Source organism: Loxodonta africana, chromosome 2 (assembly GCF_030014295.1).
Source record: "Loxodonta africana isolate mLoxAfr1 chromosome 2, mLoxAfr1.hap2, whole genome shotgun sequence".
NCBI classification, from domain to species: domain Eukaryota; kingdom Metazoa; phylum Chordata; class Mammalia; order Proboscidea; family Elephantidae; genus Loxodonta; species Loxodonta africana.
The window spans coordinates 169,517,165-169,536,550 of NC_087343.1; positions in this window are offsets into that span (position 1 = coordinate 169,517,165).

The window sequence follows — 19,386 nt, forward strand, 5'->3', positions numbered from 1 at the left end:
CAACTCAGAAAATGAGGATGAGAATGCTGTACAACTCGAAGAATGTATAGTCAATGTCACTGAATTGCACCTGTAGAAATGGTTGAATTGTATATTTTGCTGTGTATATCCTCAACAACAACAAAATAAATAAAAATTTAGAAGAAAAAAAGAAAAAGGGGAGCAGGTGAAGGAGGCATACTCATCCATCCCAAGCTTCGTGAGCGACTCTTGGGTGCCAGTCCTTGTCACTTATCATCTGTGACTACAAGTTCTTTGCCCTCCAGATGTATTTCATTTGGTCCTCACAGCAAACCTCTCGTGGAAGAAGTACAGCCAGAATGCTCCTTAGAAGCAAGGATGGAGAGACTATGTCTCACATGCTTTGGACATGTTATCAGGAGGGACCAGTCCCTGGAGAAGGACATCATGATTGGTAAAGTAGAGGGTCAGCAAAAAAGAGGTAGATCCTCAAGGACATGGATTGACGCAGTGGCTGCAAGAATGGGCTCAAACAGAGCGAGGATTGTGAGGGGGTGCAGGACCCGGCCACATTTCATTCTGTTGTATGTAGGTTCACTACGAATCAGTACCAACTCTACAGCACCTAACAACAACAAAGCATTCCAAAACTGTGAACTAGTTGCCAAGATCTAAAAGTTGGAAGTTTTTTACATAAAAAACTGTATTTCTCATTTTTTTTGTGGGGGGATTGACATTACCGGGACCCGACCTTCTCACCTGGGGGCAGCTGGCTAGGGCTGAGCGGTCAGTTCTCCTTTAAACACAGCCTACGCTTTCCTGCTTGCCATCACATGGTAATCACTCTGCTACTTTCCTGGCCTGTGTAAGCATATGCCTTTGCTTTTGCTGACACTTACACAAACCTGCAATGTGGGAACAATATCTAGTAAGCTCAGAGAGGATAAGTGACTTGTCTGAGATCACACGTCTTAAAGTGGCAGAGCCAGTATTCAAAGCTCTGACTTCAGAGCCTATGCCTTCAGGGCAAAGTCATAGGACCAGGAATCAGTCATGTGCTAAGCAGTGGCCTTAAGGTTCCTTTTCCAGGGCAGAACTGGGGTCCCAGCCTAGGGCAGCCCTGAGCCCTAGGTGGTGGCCATCTGACCCATGTTGCATACACAGGAGTGTAGGGACAGCAGCAAGAGGCTGGGGGGGTTCACCAGCTATAAATTAGGGAGAACGGAGAAGGAACTTCAGGGTTTTTAATTAGCGCTGAGGCCTCCCTGAGATGAGGCTAGAGTGAAGGGAGGTGGGCATAACTGAGCTGAGGGGGCCCTGTGCCATCCCCATCTACCCACTTGGACCAGCACAGCTTGCTTTTTCCTAATTTCTATGTCAGGGTTCCGTTTAAAGTTTCATTTGGGCAAAAGGGGATTTTGCTACTCAAAAATAATTTGAAAAAAAATTGACGTTTTGGGTTTGTGTCAAAAAGCCATAGATATATAATTTTTTTGTGGCTAAGAAGCTATCGCCAGAACTGTCAAATGAGGCCTGTGGGCTACTGCTGGCCTGTTATCTTCAGCTTTCAGGAGGGACCTCCTGCTAGCTTCACCTCCCCCCACAGTTCCTGAAATGGAGTTGGCCCTCCCAGGACTTCACACAGGACCCAGAATTTGTTTGCTTGGATTTGCATTAAAAGCTTCAGTGAATGAAATTCTCTGAGATTCACTGAACACAGGTGAAATTCACAGAGTCCCTTAGAACAATGATTTTCTCTGAATTTCATTTTCTCTCAAGAAGCAAATGCTTTACTTCTCTGGCTTTCTCCCTCCACAGAGCCTGCTCTTCCTTCCTGTTCCCTCCGCTCACCTCAGTTCCTACATCCCCAAACACACACAAGCACACATACACATACACACACACACACGCATGCACGCACACACGAACGCCCACGCGTGTGCGTGCACACACACGTGCACACTCATACATGCACACATGCACGCCTCTACCAACAAGTTTGAAGTCACTAAGTAAGTGCGTGTGTCGTTTCTATCACAGGTGGATCCCAGCGTTTGACTCTTGCCTATAGCAAAGTATGGCTGGGGAGAGAAGGGAAAGCTCCCAGCCCCACTTGCCTGAGGAGAATGTCATTTATTTGTGGGGTAGTCTCCAAGGAAATATTAGTGAGACCCCACCCTAGTGTTACTGAGTTAGCACTCGGAGACTGAGGCCGAGGAATCTATCTGTACTTGTAGAAGCTCCTCAGGAGTCTGAAGGCCGCCAGGCTTGAGAAGCCCAGAGGAAAACCCTCCCTCTCTGTTCCTAGGTAGCATCTAGATTCCTGGCAAAGACCTTCTGACACGGTATCACCCAGACATTGTCACCTGCCCTGTGCGTGGGGAGTGACTCTAGCAGTAAGGAATCTGGCACCACCATAGGGGATGGGGTAGAAGCTTGGAAATGGACCCTTGCAGCAGCCCCCAAGCATAAAATGAAGATACTTGTCACTTGAATCAGTGGAGCAGATCTGCCAAGACACCTGTCAAGACACCTAGGAGTCTCTGTCCCTGGTCAATGAGGAAGGGGTTAACTGGGCTTCCCACCTAACCGACCTGTACCCCACATTTCCTAGCTGGACCAGACATCCTAGGGAGCTACATGGGGCTCCCTGCCGGTTAAGTCTCCAGGTCCATTTTCTGTTCTGGGCTGAGCCCCTCACACCCCTCTTCTCCTTCTGTATCACCACCCGCAACCAGCCCAGTTTGTTTACCTCCTTCTGGCTTCCTGACTCCTGACTCCTGGCCTTCTGTCTCAAGTGTCTGTCCATCCCTACCTCCCTCAATCCCAGCACTGCTCATGGCCAAGTCTCTCCACTCCAGGCCAGCAATATTAACCACAATAATAACAACAACAAACATTTATTGAGTTCTTATTATGTCCCAGGTACTGCTACTCCATTTAATTCTCACCATCACTCCAAGAAGTAGGATTTATTATTATCTCCATTTTATAGATGAGAAAACTGAGGATCAGCAAGGTGAAGCAATCTGCTCAAGGTCAAACAATTTGTAAGTGGCAAGCTAGACTTAATACTCAAGTCTGTCTTATATATTTCATAGCCCTTATTCCTACCTGAAGAAGCCATGGTGGCACAATGTTTAACTGCTTGGCTGCTAATCGAAAGATTGGCAGTTAGAACACATCCAGTGGCTCCGTGGAAGAAAAGACCTGGCAATCTGCTCCCCTAAGGATTATGGCTTAGAAAACCCTGTGAGGCAGTTCTACTCTGTTACATTGGGTCACTATGGCTCAATGGCACCTAACAAAAACACATCCCGACCTGACATTATATTACATATTTATTTATTTTACTTATTTAATTATTGTCAATCTAGGATCCCTGAGGAGGGAACTCTGTCTTATTTCCCAATTCCTACATTAGTACCTGACGTATAATTTGTGCTCAATAAATGTTTGTTAAGTGAATAACTGAATCGAAGGCAAAGTTCATGCTTTATTTAAAAAATTGTTTATTAATTTTCAAACGAGCAATACATATGGCTAAAAAAATCAAACCCCCAAACCAAATCCAGTGCTGTCGAGTCATTTCCAACCCATGTTGTTGTTGTTGATAGGTGTCGTCGAGTCGGTTCTGACTCATAGCGACCCTGTGCACAACAGAACGAAACACTGCCTGGTTCTGCGCCATCCTTGCAATCGTTGTTATGCTTGAGCTCATTGTTGCAGCCACTGTGTCAATCCACCTCGTTGGGGGTCTTCCTCTTTTCCGCTGACCCTGTACTCTGCCAAGCATGATGTCCTTCTCCAGGGACTGATCCCTCCTGACAACATGTCCAAAGTGTGTAAGATGCAGTCTCGCCATCCTTGCCTCTAAGGAGCATTCTGGCCGTGCTTCTTCCAAGAGACCTTCTGACCCATAAAAAAAAAAAATTAAGGAGTACCAAAAAAAAAAAATACAGTGAAATTTAAATCTCCTTCCTAGACACCCAGTTCCTTTCCCTTCAAGGGTACAAGGCCCTTGTACATCCTTCCAGAGATACTCCAATATTCTACATATGTATTTGCATGTATAAGCATGTACAGAAAATGACGTGTGTGTGGTCTCACACCATAGGAACCATTGTGCAGCTTTTTTTTTTACTTAATATGCTTTTGGGAATGTTCAGATCAGTATATATACACATACAGAACTGAACCATTTGCCATCGAGTCACTTCTGACTCATGGCAACCCCATGTGTTGCAGAGTAGAACTGCACTGCATGGGGTTTTCAATGCTGTGACTTTTCAGAAGTAGATCGCCAAGCCTTTTTTCTGAGGTGCTTCTGGGAGGGTTCAAATTGCTAACCTTTTAGTTTGTAGCTGCATGCTTAACCATTTGTGCCAGCCAAAGACTCCTTATGTACACGTATCCCCATGATCTTAAATGTCGTGTTAAGCTCCAGCACCACTACGTGTATTGCAGGGAAGCCCTTTGAGATTTTTTCAGATGGGGGCAATAAGTATGAGCTATCTTGGAATGATCCAGAATCTTGAAGCAAGGAGAGGCCTTTGAGATGATCTGTTTCAACCCCTTCATGTTACAAATAGGGAAACTGAGGCCAGGGCCAGGGGAGCAGAATAGACATTTCCAGAATCACACAGGGAGTTAATTGCAGACTTGAGGCCCAAGTGGGGTTCTGGAATCCTTGGCCAGGCTCCGGCTTCCCCAGTCTCCTCTCTGCCCGGTAGGTTCAGAAGAAATCATAACCAGTTCCCAGCAGAGAACATGCCTGGTTGGGCTTTGTCAATGGCAGTGCCCTCCCAGGCAGGCTGGGGTAAGCGTGATTATGTAGATCGCTTCGTAATCAGAAAAGAGCGCTCGAGCCCTTTAAATGGTGTCTGTTTCATTTGGTCCCAGAAGATTGGATTAGCATCATTTGGCTGCACTGAGCTAGTAGATAAAAAAGACCCAAACAAAAAAGGAGCAGCAGCCAGAAAGGATGAGCCAAGGCGCTTCACTCTCAGCGCAGGCTCGGCTCTGGCATCTGGGACTTCCCGAGCCCATCGGCAGCTTCCAGAAGTCTGTGCCTTCCCCTTGTAGTCGGCAGAGGCATGGGTGGGACTGGGGGGTAGCAGAATCAAGACACAAAGCTAGGGGAGCAAAAATGCAGGGAAAGGGGTCTCAGTTATCTACATGTGCCTTCTCCCATTGGCTCGCATCCCCCTCCTTCACCTTACCCTCGCGCTGCGCGCGCGCGCGCGCGCACACACACACACACACAGAGTAAGCTCCATGACAATAGTATACCTTCTTTGCCATGATTCCCCAGTGCCTAATACAGTGCCTGATGTATTAGATGTTCCGTAAATATTTGATGAAGTAATTAATGCACACATTACATGTATATCACTCCTACGTACACCAATGCACACCAGGCATCCCCTCCCTCTGGACTACTGCTTAAGCCACTCCTACTCCCTCACCTGTCCATTCCCTTCCTTATTGCTGCAGGTCCAGGCTCCTCCGGGAAACGCCCACTACTCCAGTTCACAATGGCCTTCCTTTCCCTGAAATTCTTGTTGGCTCAATGAGTGAAACAACCACATCTTCCCAACTCAAACCCAGACATGGGCTGATGCGTATGTGTGACCTACGGGAAGATGAGGCAGAGGGTTTAAAGTAGGGACCATCACCGAAAACCTGTGTTGAAGATAGAATTGATATCACACAAAAAACCAAACCTATTGCTGAGTCAATTCCAACTCATAGCAACCCTATAGGACAGAGCAGAACTGCCCCACAGGGTTTCCAAGCAGCGCCTGACGGATTTGAACTGCTGACCTTTTGGTTAGTAGCCCTAGGACTTAACTACTACACTGCCAGGGTTTCTGGATACCACACAAGCAATAGTTAATTGTACTGTCTTTTGGTTAGAGTGTAATGTGGATAGTGGAGGGAGCCATCATACAGACCTGGATTCAAATCCTACATCTACCTCTTGCTGGCCTCGACTTTGGACAAATTGCTTAACCTCTCAGTGCCCTCACAGGGTTATAAATATGAAAAGAATGAGCACTAGAATGTAAACACCACAAGGAAAATGATACTTTTGACTGTTTTGTTCACTGATGTAGCCCAGCACCTAGAACAGTGCCTGGCACATAATAGACATATTTGTTGAATAAATGAATATATATAATAGTAATAAAGGTAGCTATGATTTAGTAACTTCTCACCATGTGCCAGGTTCTATGCTAAGCACTTAATACATGTTATCTTATTTAATTCTCGCCAGAGTCCTTTGAGGTAGACCCATTTTACAGCTGAAAAAAGAGGAGGCTACTTCATAACAAGTTTTCAGTAAGAGTTTATTCCCTTCCCTGCCTCCAAATACCGTTGCTCCTCTCTTTCCTCTGTTATTAGCTTTATCTCCACTCAACTCTCAACTCTTCAGCTCCTCCAGTCTCAGTTTTGTCCCTTGAGGGTCTCAGACCTGGGCCCTCTGCTCAGGCTGCAAAGTGTCGTCTGTACTTACATCCAGATGGGGAAGCCTCAAAGTGTCAGACAGCTGGATGCACATTTCTCCCACTCCTGGCCCCTGTCTCTGTCCTTGCTCATCTCTCCCTCTGGCTGCAAGGCAGCTGCATGTTCCAGGTCTAGCCCTGCCTCTACAGGCTCCTCTGCCCATCACTCTGACCTCCAAGACTTGGGCATTTTCTACCTAGACTGAACCGTTGCCTGAATCACCCTTCCTCTCTTCTTCACTTGCCAATAACTACATATCTCAGATTAAGGGTGGCTTCCTCCACCTTCTCTGACCTCTCCTGCACCATGGCAAAAACCAAACCAGTTGTTGTCAAGTCAATTTTAACTCATGGCAACCCCATGTGTGCAGAATAGAACTGCTCCATAGGGTTTTCAAGGCTGTGACCTTTCAGAAGCAGATCACCAGGCTTGTTTTCTGAGGCTCCTTTGGGTGGGCTCAAACCGCCAAGCTTTCAGTTAGTAGTCAAGCCCCTAACCATTTGTACCACCCAGGGACTCCTACACTATAACAGGGCCCATTTTCTTTTTTTTTGCTCCCTTGGCCCTATACATCCCATCACCCACCACACTGCATTGTTAATGCCTATTTAACTGCCTGCCTCTCTCCAGTAGGCTCCACATTCCTATCTGAGCCCAAGAACCTTTTCCATTTGGCGCACTGCTGTATCCCCCACACCTAGCTCAGTGTCTGGCATAGAATGAGACTCAACATTTTGTGACTGAGTGGCCAGCTTTCTGTCTTAGCTGACCTTACACTCTGCCAGGATCCACAGCTCTGCTTTCTCTTTCCAGTCTTTTCTGCAACTCTGCAACCAGCTGTCAATCTTTGCCTCCTGCTGAGCCAGACTTCGGATTTAGCCATTCCTTACCAGGCCATCGCCATTGCCACTAATCCTGGGAGAATTTGCCCTTGGATGTCGGGGAAAACTAGAAGTATCTCCCTGAAAGGGTGTTAAAGACCATGTAGTCTAGCCCATTGATTGTATACAACCGGGTGGATGAGGTGGGAGGGGTGAGAGGTGGAACTCCAAAGTCACAAAGTCTGTTTAGGCCAGAGACAGGATCAAAACTCAAGCCTCCCAACTCAACGTGCAAAATATTTCATCTACATTTAGCCCATGATATATACAGAGCCCAAATGGTGAGACATGTTTAGATGAGATTTTACAATCATAAAAATCAACCCCATCCTACCCCGACCCCCGCAAGAAAAACACTGCTGTCAAGTCGATTCCGACTCATAGCAAGCCTATAGGACAGAGGAGAACTGCCCCAACTTTCCAAGGCCGTGATCTTTACCGAAGCAGAATGCTTCTCCCCTGGAGAGGTTGGTGGGTTCGAACTACTGACCTTCTGGTTTAGCAGCAGAGCGCTGTAACCACTGCACCATCAGGGCTCCTAAACTACAACTTAAATTTGGAATTTTGTATGTCATTAACATTACGTGACCTGCCCCAACGAGTTTTGGGAAGCAGGATAAAAAGCATAAGTGGAACGCAGGGGCTCTGACTCTGGCCTCAGCCCTGCCACTAGTGGGCAAGCCATTTCTCCTTTCTTAGAAAACAGTGGGTTTGACTGCAGCATATGCGTTAGAGGGAGAGCAGTGCAAATGAGACTGGAAAGGAAGGGTGCAGTCCAATTAGGAGAGTTGGGAATATCCCAGTCAGTGAGCAAAATGTTGTTTGCAAAGCAATGGGGAGCCTCTGAAGGTCTTTGAGCTGGAGATGACCTGATCGGCCACAGCTGAGTCCCTGCGGAACATTTGGCTAATAAATTTAGGTAGAGAAGTGACCATTGCATGTGAGGTTGTAACCTTACCCAGCTGGTGGGAAGGCTAATGTCCCAGTATTTCTACCTCTCAGGTAATAGCTATCTCAGCTTCCCTAATGACTCTCATTTCACAGGCTCAGTTTTCCTGAGGGGGAGAGATTAGAGCAAAGCAGAGAGATTCCCCAGGTAAGTCATTAGCAGACAGCTGGAATCTCCAGTGAGCGTTTTGATGACTAAATCTGCGCTGTAAGGCCAGACCTCAGCAAGACCTGTCACGAATCTCACCCAGTGTGTGCTGCAGAGCCTGGCCTGGCCTGAAAGGAGGGGACAGGGAGTGAAACCAGAGGAACGCCCCAGCAAGGCAACCCTGGCTCACAATAAAAAAAATGGCTCTTGCAGGAAAGCTCAGTCCAAGCTAGAATGTCATGTCACCATTGATGCTTCTGCAGCCAATCTGGGCTTTTAAGGTCTGACATAGGGCAAAGAATCTTGGCCCACAGAAGACCACTCTTCCAGACCCTGCCGTGCCACTCATGGGCTGTGCGTCCCTGGGAAAGTCACTTTACCTCTCTGGGCTTCCATTTCCCTATCTGTTGAGGAGACATTGGACTAGTTCAGGGATAGCAAATGGGTTTAATTTCCCCTTCCCAACTCTTATCAGTTGTTAGTGACTGCCACGTGCATTATGTTAGGAATGATTCTAAGGCTACATTCAGAAAAGAATTCAGCATCCTATCAGGTTCTCTGGAAGAGGGAGTAGCAGATTATATTAGTTTCCTATTGTTGCTATAAAAAATTATGACAAATTTAGTAGCTTAAAACCACTTAAATTCAGTCCTTTTTAGAGCTGGAGATCAGAGGTTGAAATCATTTTCACTGGGCTAAAGTCATGTCCTTGGTGGAGCTGGTTCCTTCTGGGGGCCCAGAGGGGAGAATGTTTCCTTGTCTTTTTCAGTTTCTAGGGCCACCTGTATTTTCTTGCTTGTGGCCCCTTCCTCCATCTTCAAAGCACGTCATTCTTTTTTTTTTTTTTTTAATTTTTATTTTGCTTTAAGTGAAAGTTTACAAATCAGGTCAGTCTCATACAAAAGTTTACATACATCTTGCTATACACTCCTAATTGATCACCATCTAATGAGATAGCACAGTTCTTCCCTCTACTCTCTCTCCTTTTGTCCATTTGGGTAGCTTCTGGCCCCCTCTGCCTTCTCACCTCCCTCCAGACAGGAGATGCCAACATAGTCTCATGTGTCTACTTGATCCAATAAGCTTGTTCCTCACCAGTATCATTTTCCAATGCCATATTCCAGACCAATCCCTATCTAAAGAGTTGGCTTTGGGAATGGTTCCTGTCTTGGGCTAACAGAAGGTCTGGGGACCATGGCCTCCATGGTCCTAGTACCGGTCTGACCATTAAGTCTGGTCTTTTTACGAGAATTTGAGGCCTGCATCCTTCTGCTCTCCTGCTCCCTCAGGTGTTCTCTGTTGTGTTCCCTGTCAGGGCAGTCATCAGTTGTGGCTGGACACCATCTAGTTCTACGGGTCTCAGGCTGATGTAGTCTCTGATTTATGTGGTCCTTTCTGTCTCCTAGGCTCATAATTACCTTGTGTCCTTGGTGTTCTTCATTCTCCTTTGGTCCAGATGGGTTGAGACCAATTGATGTATCTTAGGTGGCCACTTGCTAGCATTTAAGAACCCAGATGCCACTCTCCAACGTGGGATGCAGAATGTTTTCTTTCTTTTTTTAAATAATTTTTATTGTGCTTTAAGTGAAAGTTTACAAATCAAGTCAGTCTGTCACATATAAACTTTTGTACACCTTACTACATACTCCCATTTACTCTCCCCCTAATGAGTCAGTCCGCTCTCTCCTTCCAGTCTCTCCTTTGGTGACTGTTTTGCCAGTTTCTAACCCTCTCTACCCTCCTATCTCCCCTCCAGACAGGAGATGCCAATACAGTTTCAAGTGTCCACCTGATACAAGTAGCTCACTCTTCATCAGCATCTCTCTCCAACCCATTGTCCAGTCCCTTCCATGTCTGATGAGTTGTCTTCGGGAATGGTTCCTGTCCTGGGCCAACAGAAGGTTTGGGGACCATGACCACCAGGATTCTTCTAGTCTCAGTCAGACCATTAAGTCTGGTCTTTTTATGAGAATTTGGGGTCTGCATCCCACTGATCTCCTGCTCCCTCAGAGGTTCTCTGTTGTGCTCCCTGTCAGGGCAGTCATCGGTTGTGGCCAGGCACCATCTAGTTCTTCTGGTCTCAGGATGATGTAAGTCTCTAGTTCCTGTGGCCCTTTCTGTCTCTTGGGCTCATAATTATCTTGTGAGCTTGGTGTTCTTCATTCTCCTTTGCTCCAGGTGGGTTGAGACCAATTGACGCATCTTAGATGGCCACTTGTTAGCATTTAAGACTCCAGACACCACACTTCAAAGTGGGACGCAGAATGTTTTCTTAATAGAATTTATTTTGCCAATTGACTTAGATGTCCCCTGAAGCCATAGTCCCCAAATCCCCGCCCTTGCTCCGCTGACCTTCGAAGCATTCAGTTTATCCCGGAAACTTCTTTGCTTTTGGTCCAGTCCAGTTGAGCTGACTTTCCGTGTATTGAGTATTATCCTTCCCTTCACCTAAAGTAGTTCTTATCTACTATCTAATCAGTAAATAACCCTCTCCCACCCTCTCTCCCTCCCCCCTCTTGTAACCACAAAAGAATGTGTTCTTCTCAGTTTATACTATTTCTCAAGATCTTATAATAGCGGTCTTATACAATATTTGTCCTTTTGCATCTGACTAATTTCACTCAGCATAATGCCTTCCAGGTTATGAAATGTTTCATGGATTCATCACTGTTCTTTATCGATGCGTAGTATTCCGCTGTGTGAATATACCATAATTTATTTATCCATTCATCTGTTGATGGACACCTTGGTTGCTTCCAGCTTTTTGCTATTGTAAGCAGTGCTGCAATAAACGTGGGTGTGCATATATCTGTTCATGTAAAGGCTCATATTTCTCTAGGATATATTCCGAGGAGTGGGCTTTCTGGGTTGTATGGTAGTTCTATTTCTAACTTTTTAAGGAAACGCCAAATAGATTTCCAAAGCGGTTGTACCATTTTACTTTCCCACCAGCAGTGTATAAGAGTTCCATTCTCTCTGCAGCTTCTCCATCATTTATTATTTTGTGTTTTCTGGATTAATGCCAGCCTTGTTGGAGTGAGATGGAATCTCATCGTAGTTTTAATTTGCATTTCTCTAACAGCTAATGATTGAGAGCATTTTCTCATGTATGTGTTAGCTGCCTGAATATCTTCTTTAGTGAAGTGTGTGTTCATATCCTTTGCCCACTTCTTGATTGGGTTGTTTGTCTTTTTGTGGTTGAGTTTTGACAGAATCATATAGATTTTAGAGATCAGGCCCTGGTCGGAGATGTCATAGCTGAAAATTCTTTCCCAGTCTGTAGGTGGTCTTTTTACTCTTTTGGTGAAGTCTTTAGATGAGCATAGGTGTTTGATTTTTAGGAGCTCCCAGTTATCTGGTTTCTCTTCGTCATTTTTGGTAATGTTTTGTATTCTGTTTATGCCTTGTATTAGGGCTCTTAATGTTGTCCCTATTTTTTCTTCCATGATCTTTATCATTTTAGTCTTTATGTTTAGGTCTTTGATCCACGTGGAGTTAGTTTTTGAAAGCACATCATTCTAATCTCTGCTTCCATCAACATGTAATCTTCTTTTCTGTAGTCAAACCTCCCTCTGCCTCTTATACTCAGGGCCCACCTGAATTATCCAGGATCATCTTCCCATCTCAAAAGCCTTAACTTTGTCACATCTGCAAAGCCCATTTTGCCTTATAAGGTAACATTCACAAGTTCCAAGGATTAGGGCATGGCTACATTTTGGGGGACCATTATCCAGCCTACCGCACCTGACATGTGGCAGTAATTTGCAGTCCCTACAATCAGTCCCTAGAATTCTCCTTTCAAATAAGGATAGCAAGGCTTCATCTCACATACGTTGGACATGTTATCAGGAGGGACCAGTCCCTGGAGAAGGACATCATGCTTGGTAAAGTAGAGAGTCAGCAAAAGAGAGGAAGACCCTCAAAGAGATGGATTGACACAGTGGTTGCAAGCATGGGCATAGCAATGATTGTGAGGATGACACATGACCGGACAGTGTTTTCTTCCTTTGTACATACAATTGCTGTGAGTCAGAACCGATGGCATCTAACAACAACAGCAGAATCAGCCTGGAATTAGAACTGGAGTGGAATAATGGAATAATTCTAAGTTAGTGTCTGAAGCCTGGTGTATGGGAGCTGTAACAGAGAAAAAGATTGCACGTGGCATTTTCTCTGTTTCAAGAACCATGCCAGCCTCATTGAAATTCCACATCCCACTGCCTTCTCCTGACACTGTATCATTTACAATGCTCCCGAGGCTAGTACAGTGACTCATTATTATTAGTTAATGAAGCATCTAAGACCTAAACCCACTGTCAGCAGCAGGCATAAGGAGCAAGGATGAAGCTGGACTGCAGGGAGGGCTGTAACTGGAAGGTAGCCCAAAAGGGAGACAAAGGCCATACTGCCCTCAGGCATTCATTCACAAACATTTACTGAGCACTTAGTATGTGCCAGGAACTACGGGTACAACAGGAATAAGGACCACATGGGTGGTCCTTGCCCCCAAAGAGCTCACAGACAAATGGGAGATACAGACATGAACATGAATATACCAGGACACCCGTGAAAAATGCGCAGAAGGAGGTGGGTGTTGGGGGAGTCATGGAGGATAATCCCTGCCAAAGAGAACTGGGGAAGGGCCTTCCCAGAGGAGGGGAGTCAGACTGGGTCTTGAAGGATGACTGGATGTTCCGAGATCAGAAAAGAGGAGGGAAGGGTATGTTGGCAGAAGGCACAACAGGTGCTAAGAGGAATAGTGAAAAAGCATGTTTTTTCACAGTATCTCTGAGCGAAATGGAGAGATATCCTGACAAGAGGAACAGATAATCTGGAAAGTTTACAGATGGCGGTGGCAAGGCAGTGACATTTGGCTGGGTAACAGGAACATGGGCATACACATCAGAGGAGCCTGGCTATGGGAATAAAGAACCGAACAAAGCCACCCTCTGAGTAGATTTATGGGGCTGCGGGGAGAGGCTGAATGCTGGAGTGGTAAAGACAGACTTGGGTTCAAATCTCAGCTCTACCACTTACTAGTTCTGCAACGCTGATAGTTCCTTAAACGCTCTGGGCCTCAGTTTCCTCATCTGTAAAATGGGAAAAATAGTAACCACCTAGTGAGATGGTTGTGAGGTGAGGGCCTTGTCTGTCTGGTTTTCTGCTGCATACCAGTATCTGGTACATGTTTGTAAACTTGAATGAATAATGCCTGAAAAATCCTGGGCATAATATCTGACAAATTATAAGCTTTTAAGGGATTAATTAATTAATTATAGAAAAAATACTCAATAATCATTTGGCCCAGCCCTCATGTCACATTTGGGTGCTCTGTAATAGTCGTAATAGGTGGTCATCTCCCACGGGGTCATTGCAGCCTAGAATCACGGAAAAGAACCACAAATCTGGTTGAGAGAGGGTGTGGGCTTTGGTTCCAGTCCTGACTAGGTCATTCATTAACTGAGGCTCTGGGGACACACATATTCTGGTCCTTGCCCTGTGGTTTCCTCCAAACCACACCCCAAAGCCCAACTCTGCCTCATTCCCAGGCAGGGTCGCTGAGAGCTGCGAAAGGACACCAGGACATTTGGGCTTCTTGATAAGCTCCATGCCCTTCCCTTCCTTCTCAATCAGTAGCTCAGTTGAACCTCCAGAACCTTCATGAGTTTGCACCATAGAAAGAGCATAGTCTTTGGAGCTATGCTACCACCCACAAACCATGTCACCTTGGGCACATTTAATCTCTCTAGTCTCAGTTTCTTTATAGCATAGTAACTGCCTCGATTTGAATCCTAGTTCCATCACTTTTTAGCTGTGTAACTTCAGGAACTTACTTAGCTTCCCTTAACTTCCTCATCTGAACACTCATATACACGCTTGCATTTATTTTTTCTTACAAGTGAACCCCTCCACTAGTTGTATCTGACCTTGATCCTAAACCAGAATAATATACTGGTTAAGGGTACAGGCTCTAAGTATCACTGCCCAGGGTTGGAATCCCAGCTCTGCTGCTTCCTACCTGGAAAACCTTGGGCAAGGTTCTGAACCCTCTATGAGCTTCAGGTTCCTCATCTGTAAAAGGGAAAAATAATAGTACCTACACGATAAGGTTGTTTCGAGGATGACATGAAACAAGGCTATGTAAATAGAGCACTGAGCATGGTGCCTGCACAGGGAAAATGCTTGTCAAACAGAAAAAAAAAACGTTGCTGTCAAGTCAATTCCTACTCATAGTGACCCTATAGGACAGAGTAGAACTGCCCCCTAGGGTTTCCTAGGAGTGGCTGGTGGATTTGAACTGCTGACCTTATGGTTAAGCCATTATTATTGTTGTCCTTGTAATTAGTATTAGTATTCTTTCCACAAGAAGGTAAGCTCTGTAAAGATAGAGACACCCTGTTCACCACTGTAACCCCATAACCTACAACACTGCCTGGTATATAGTCACTGCTCAGTAAGTATTTGGAAGATCAATTAATGATCATCCTTCTTGAAAGCTGGCTTAACTTTTCCCTCATGTGATCTAAATAGCCCTCCTCTAAGCTCCCATCACACTGGACACAATAATTATGACAAGAATGTCCCATGTTTCAGACACTGAGCTAAAGGCCTTATCCTATATTGATTTTCTTGCCTCTGTTCTTCCCATTCCCAGCCCCCCGATTGTGAATTCCTTGAGAAGAAAGACAGGGGATTGTAACTCAGAGTAAGTGCTCTGCAAATATTTTCTGAAAAAGTGAATAATGGAGCAGCCTCATTATTATCCCCATGGAACACGTGAAGAAAAAGCCCCACGGGGGTTAGCACACTCCTCCAGAGCTGGAAGGGACTCCTTGTCCTGAGAGGACTGGGCCAGTGCTGTTTCTGCCCCACTGTGCTGTCTCTTCCTCACTGATAACTCAGTGCAGTCAGACAGGTCCACCGACACCAGCAGTGAGTTAATTTAGCCAGAGGAGGAGAAAACTGAATCCTCCAATATTAATTCCACAGCCACCTTCCTCATCACGTAAACGTTACCTGTGCCACCATGAAGTGCTTTTCATTAAAACAGGACTCCCTCACAGATAGTCTTTGAAATGTCAGTTTTAATTAAAACCCTAATCCTAATAAAAAACACACATAGATTAAACCCAGCAAGAGCAGCTTTCTTCTGGTTGAACTTCTCACATGCTTCAGTAGACAAAATTGTTTCCAGGGAAAGGGCATGTTTGAAAACATCTAGTCCACCAGGCAGCCTCACTCAGAGAAGGGCCTTGGCCACAGGTCCCAAAGACACAAGCTTCCAAAGACACAACCCAGGGTGGAGGCACAGCCCAGGGTGGAGGGCACAGCCCAGGGTGGAGGGCACAGCCCAGGGTGGAGGGCACAGCCCAGGGTGGAGGGCACAGCCCAGGGTGGAGGGCACAGCCCAGGGTAGAGGGCACAGCCCAGGGTGGAGGGCACAGCCCAGGGTAGAGGCACAGCCCAGGGTGGAGGGCACAGCCCAGGGTGGAGGGCACAGCCCAGGGTAGAGGCACAGCCCAGGGTGGAGGGCACAGCCCAGGGTAGAGGCACAGCCCAGGGTGGAGGGCACAGCCCAGGGTAGAGGCACAGCCCAGGGTGGAGACACAGCCCAGGGTAGAGGCACAGCCCAGGGTGGAGGGCACAGCCCAGGGTGGAGACACAGCCCAGGGTGGAGACTAGTTGCTTAACCATAATGAATCAGAGAATTTTCAGTATTAGAGGGGACTCTGGAGATCATCTGGTCCATGTCATTTTACAGATGGGTAAATTGAGTCCTGGAAACCCTGGTGGTATAGTGGTTAAAACCAAAAGGTGCTCCTTGGAAACTCTATGGTGCAGTTCTACTCTGTCCTATAGGGTCACTATGAGTCGGAATTGACTTGACAGCAATGGGTTTGGTTGTTTTTTGTTTGTTTGTTTTTTTATTGAGTCCTAGAGGCAGAAAGGGACAGAGACTTGTTAGTAGCAGGAAATCCAGGTCTCTTATCTCCTAACCTGGTGCCTTCCCCCACTCAACACCCTGGCTTTGCCAACTACTAGCTGTGTGTCCTTGGGCAAATGTGCTTCATTTCTGAGCTTCAAATTCCTTATCTGTAAAATAGAAGGCGTTGGGCTAAAACAGTGGTTCTCAACCTTGGTCACACGTTAAACCACCTGGGAGGTTTTGATAATCCCAGTGCCTGGGCCCCACCTCAAATAAATCCATCAGCCTCTGGGGTAGGACCAGGATATTAGTGTTTTATAAAGCTCTTCAGATGATTCCAACGTGCATCTGAGACTGAGAACCAGGAGACTAGATAATCACTAAGTCTCTTTGCTGGTCTAACATTTTATAAATTTAGAATTCCTCTGCCTGGAACCCTTTTTCTAGGTCTCCATTCTCCTAAACTCACCTACCCCACAATTGATTTAAGTAATTCCTTCCCGTACTTCAAGTCCCAGCTTAAATATCCCTTGATTAAACTGGGTTAGAAAGCAATTAACTGAGTTCTCTCTCATAGTCTGAATCACACTGCACAGTAGTTTTAGTTTATGCCTGTCAGAGACAGCAAAGGCTGAGTTTAGTGAGCAGACTATAAAACTAAACCCACTGCTGTCGAGTCAGTTCTGACTCATGGCAAACCCATGTGTCACAGAGTAGAATGGAGCACCACATGATTTTCTAGGCTGTAATCTTTATGGAAGTAGTTCACCAGACCTTTCTTCCACAGCACCACTTGGTGGGCTCGAACCACCAATGTTTATGTTAGTAATTGAGTGCAAACCGTTTACACCACCCAGAAACCTTCAGACTATAAGATAGCCCCAGTTATCCCCAACTCCTAGTACTCACACCCTTGTGTAACTCCCACCGCATCTTGAGTGTAGGTGGGACTTGTGACTTGCTTCTAACTTATACAATATGGCAAAGATGACGAGATGTCAGTTCTGAGATTACATTACATATGATCGTAATGTCCGTCTTGCTAGAAGATCCCCTCCCTTTCTGGCTTTGATGAAGCAAGTGGCCATGTAGAGGGAGCCCACATGGCAAGGAACTGAGGGAGGCCTCCAGCCAACAACCAGCTAGGAAGTAGGGCCCTTAGTCCAACAGCCTGCAAGGACCCAATCCTGCCAACAACCACATGAGCTTAGAAGCAGATCCTTCCCCAGCCAAGCCTTCAGATGAGAAGCCAGTCCCGGCTGACACCTTGATTACAGCCTTGTAGAAAATCCAGTTAAGGCATTCCCAGACTCCTGACCCACAGAAACTCTGAGATCACAAATGTGTGTTGTTTCAAGGTGCCAAGTTTGTGGTAATATTATTACACAATAGATAACTAATACACTGAGCCTGTCTTATTCAACTACTACATCCTTAGCATCTAGCATGGGGCATGGTGCATAGTAGGTACTCAAAAATGTTGGATGAATAAATAAATTCACTAATTAATCAGAGTAATGTATTACGTTTTTCTAATCTAATATTTGCCCAGCTATTTTTTCTCCTTCCTCTTAGTGACAAGGTAATAGGTCCAAATCCAATATTGACCCATTAAGTGAGGGCTGTCCTTGAAAACGTTTTACTCTTAGGGGGGAAAGTGGGAAGCATACACTGTTATTACGATGATAACTGTGATCCAGCCTTAATGAAATCAATGTGTGGTTAAATAACAGTGTGCTGAGTGTAAATCGTTATTGTTATTGAGAGACCATTTCCTTTACCAAATAAATGCAGTGCGATGCTCCAGGTGAGGGAGCAATCTTGGCTTTACAGATCTGTAATCATCTCAAAGACACAGAGGATGCCATTACCTGCTGTGGTTTGGCCTTTGGGTGGTACAAGTACAGCCCCACCTGGACTCTTCTACAGAGGCAGCGCTGGCTTTTGGACTCACTTAAGTCAAACCCACTTAAGTCAGTTGCTCAGAGCCATAGTGGTGCTATGGTTAAGAGACTGGCTGCTAACCAAAAAGTCAGCAGTTTGAATCTACCAGCCAGCCGCTCCTTGGAAACCCTATGGGACGCTATGAGTTGGAATTGAAAGGAACGGGTTTTGTTTTGTTTCGGTAAGTCAGTTGCTCAAAGCAAGCTGCCATAGGCAGAGTTCCCTCTGGGCATTTACTATTGCTTTTTGCAGGTTAAACAGTAACAGAAACTTTCAAAAGTAAAGAAGCAGAAAATATCTGCTCTTCCTGCTAAGGCTACTGCCAGACTCGTGCTGCTTTGGCTAGTCTCACAGTGTCTTGATAGGACTCTGCCAGTTCCAGAATGGCCCTAGGAGGTTGTTATCCGATGTTTCAAGGCCATTTAGGGAGTCACCAGTAGAAAGGGAGACAGGATCACAGGGCAAGTCCTCACTGGCTTATACTTGGTTTCAGGACATTTTATCTAAAACACTGCTGACTGGCACTCTGGTAAAATTCAAGTAAATTTAATATTATTAGGTCTTCAGAATTAGCTAAAATACTCAATAGGGCCTGCTGAAAGCATGTTGGAGGCCCATAGGGAAAGAGGTAGAGGCTTCTTCTCTTCCCCTCACCCTGCACCGTTGTCTCTCTCTCTTTTCCTAACTCCCAATTTCCTCATCTTCCCCTGTTACCCTTCAGGTCAGTCATTGCTCCCACCTACCCAAACTCAAACCAAACCAAACCCATTGCTGTCAAGTAGATTTTGACTCATAGTGACCCTACAGGGCAAAGTAGAACTGCCCCATAGGGTTTCCAAAGAATGACTTGTAGATTCGAACTGCCTCCCCAAAGCGCACTGTTAACGGCTCTGGATCCAAGTGTCTCTTGTTCCTTCCTCTCAACAGCTGGGCCTACTGAAGGAGTCCTCTAATGGGGGCAGAAACTACTTACAGCAATAATAATAGCAAACAGGAGTTACCATTTTTTGACCATTTACTGTGTACAATGTGCCAGATTTCTTATGCACGTGATCTCACTTAACACT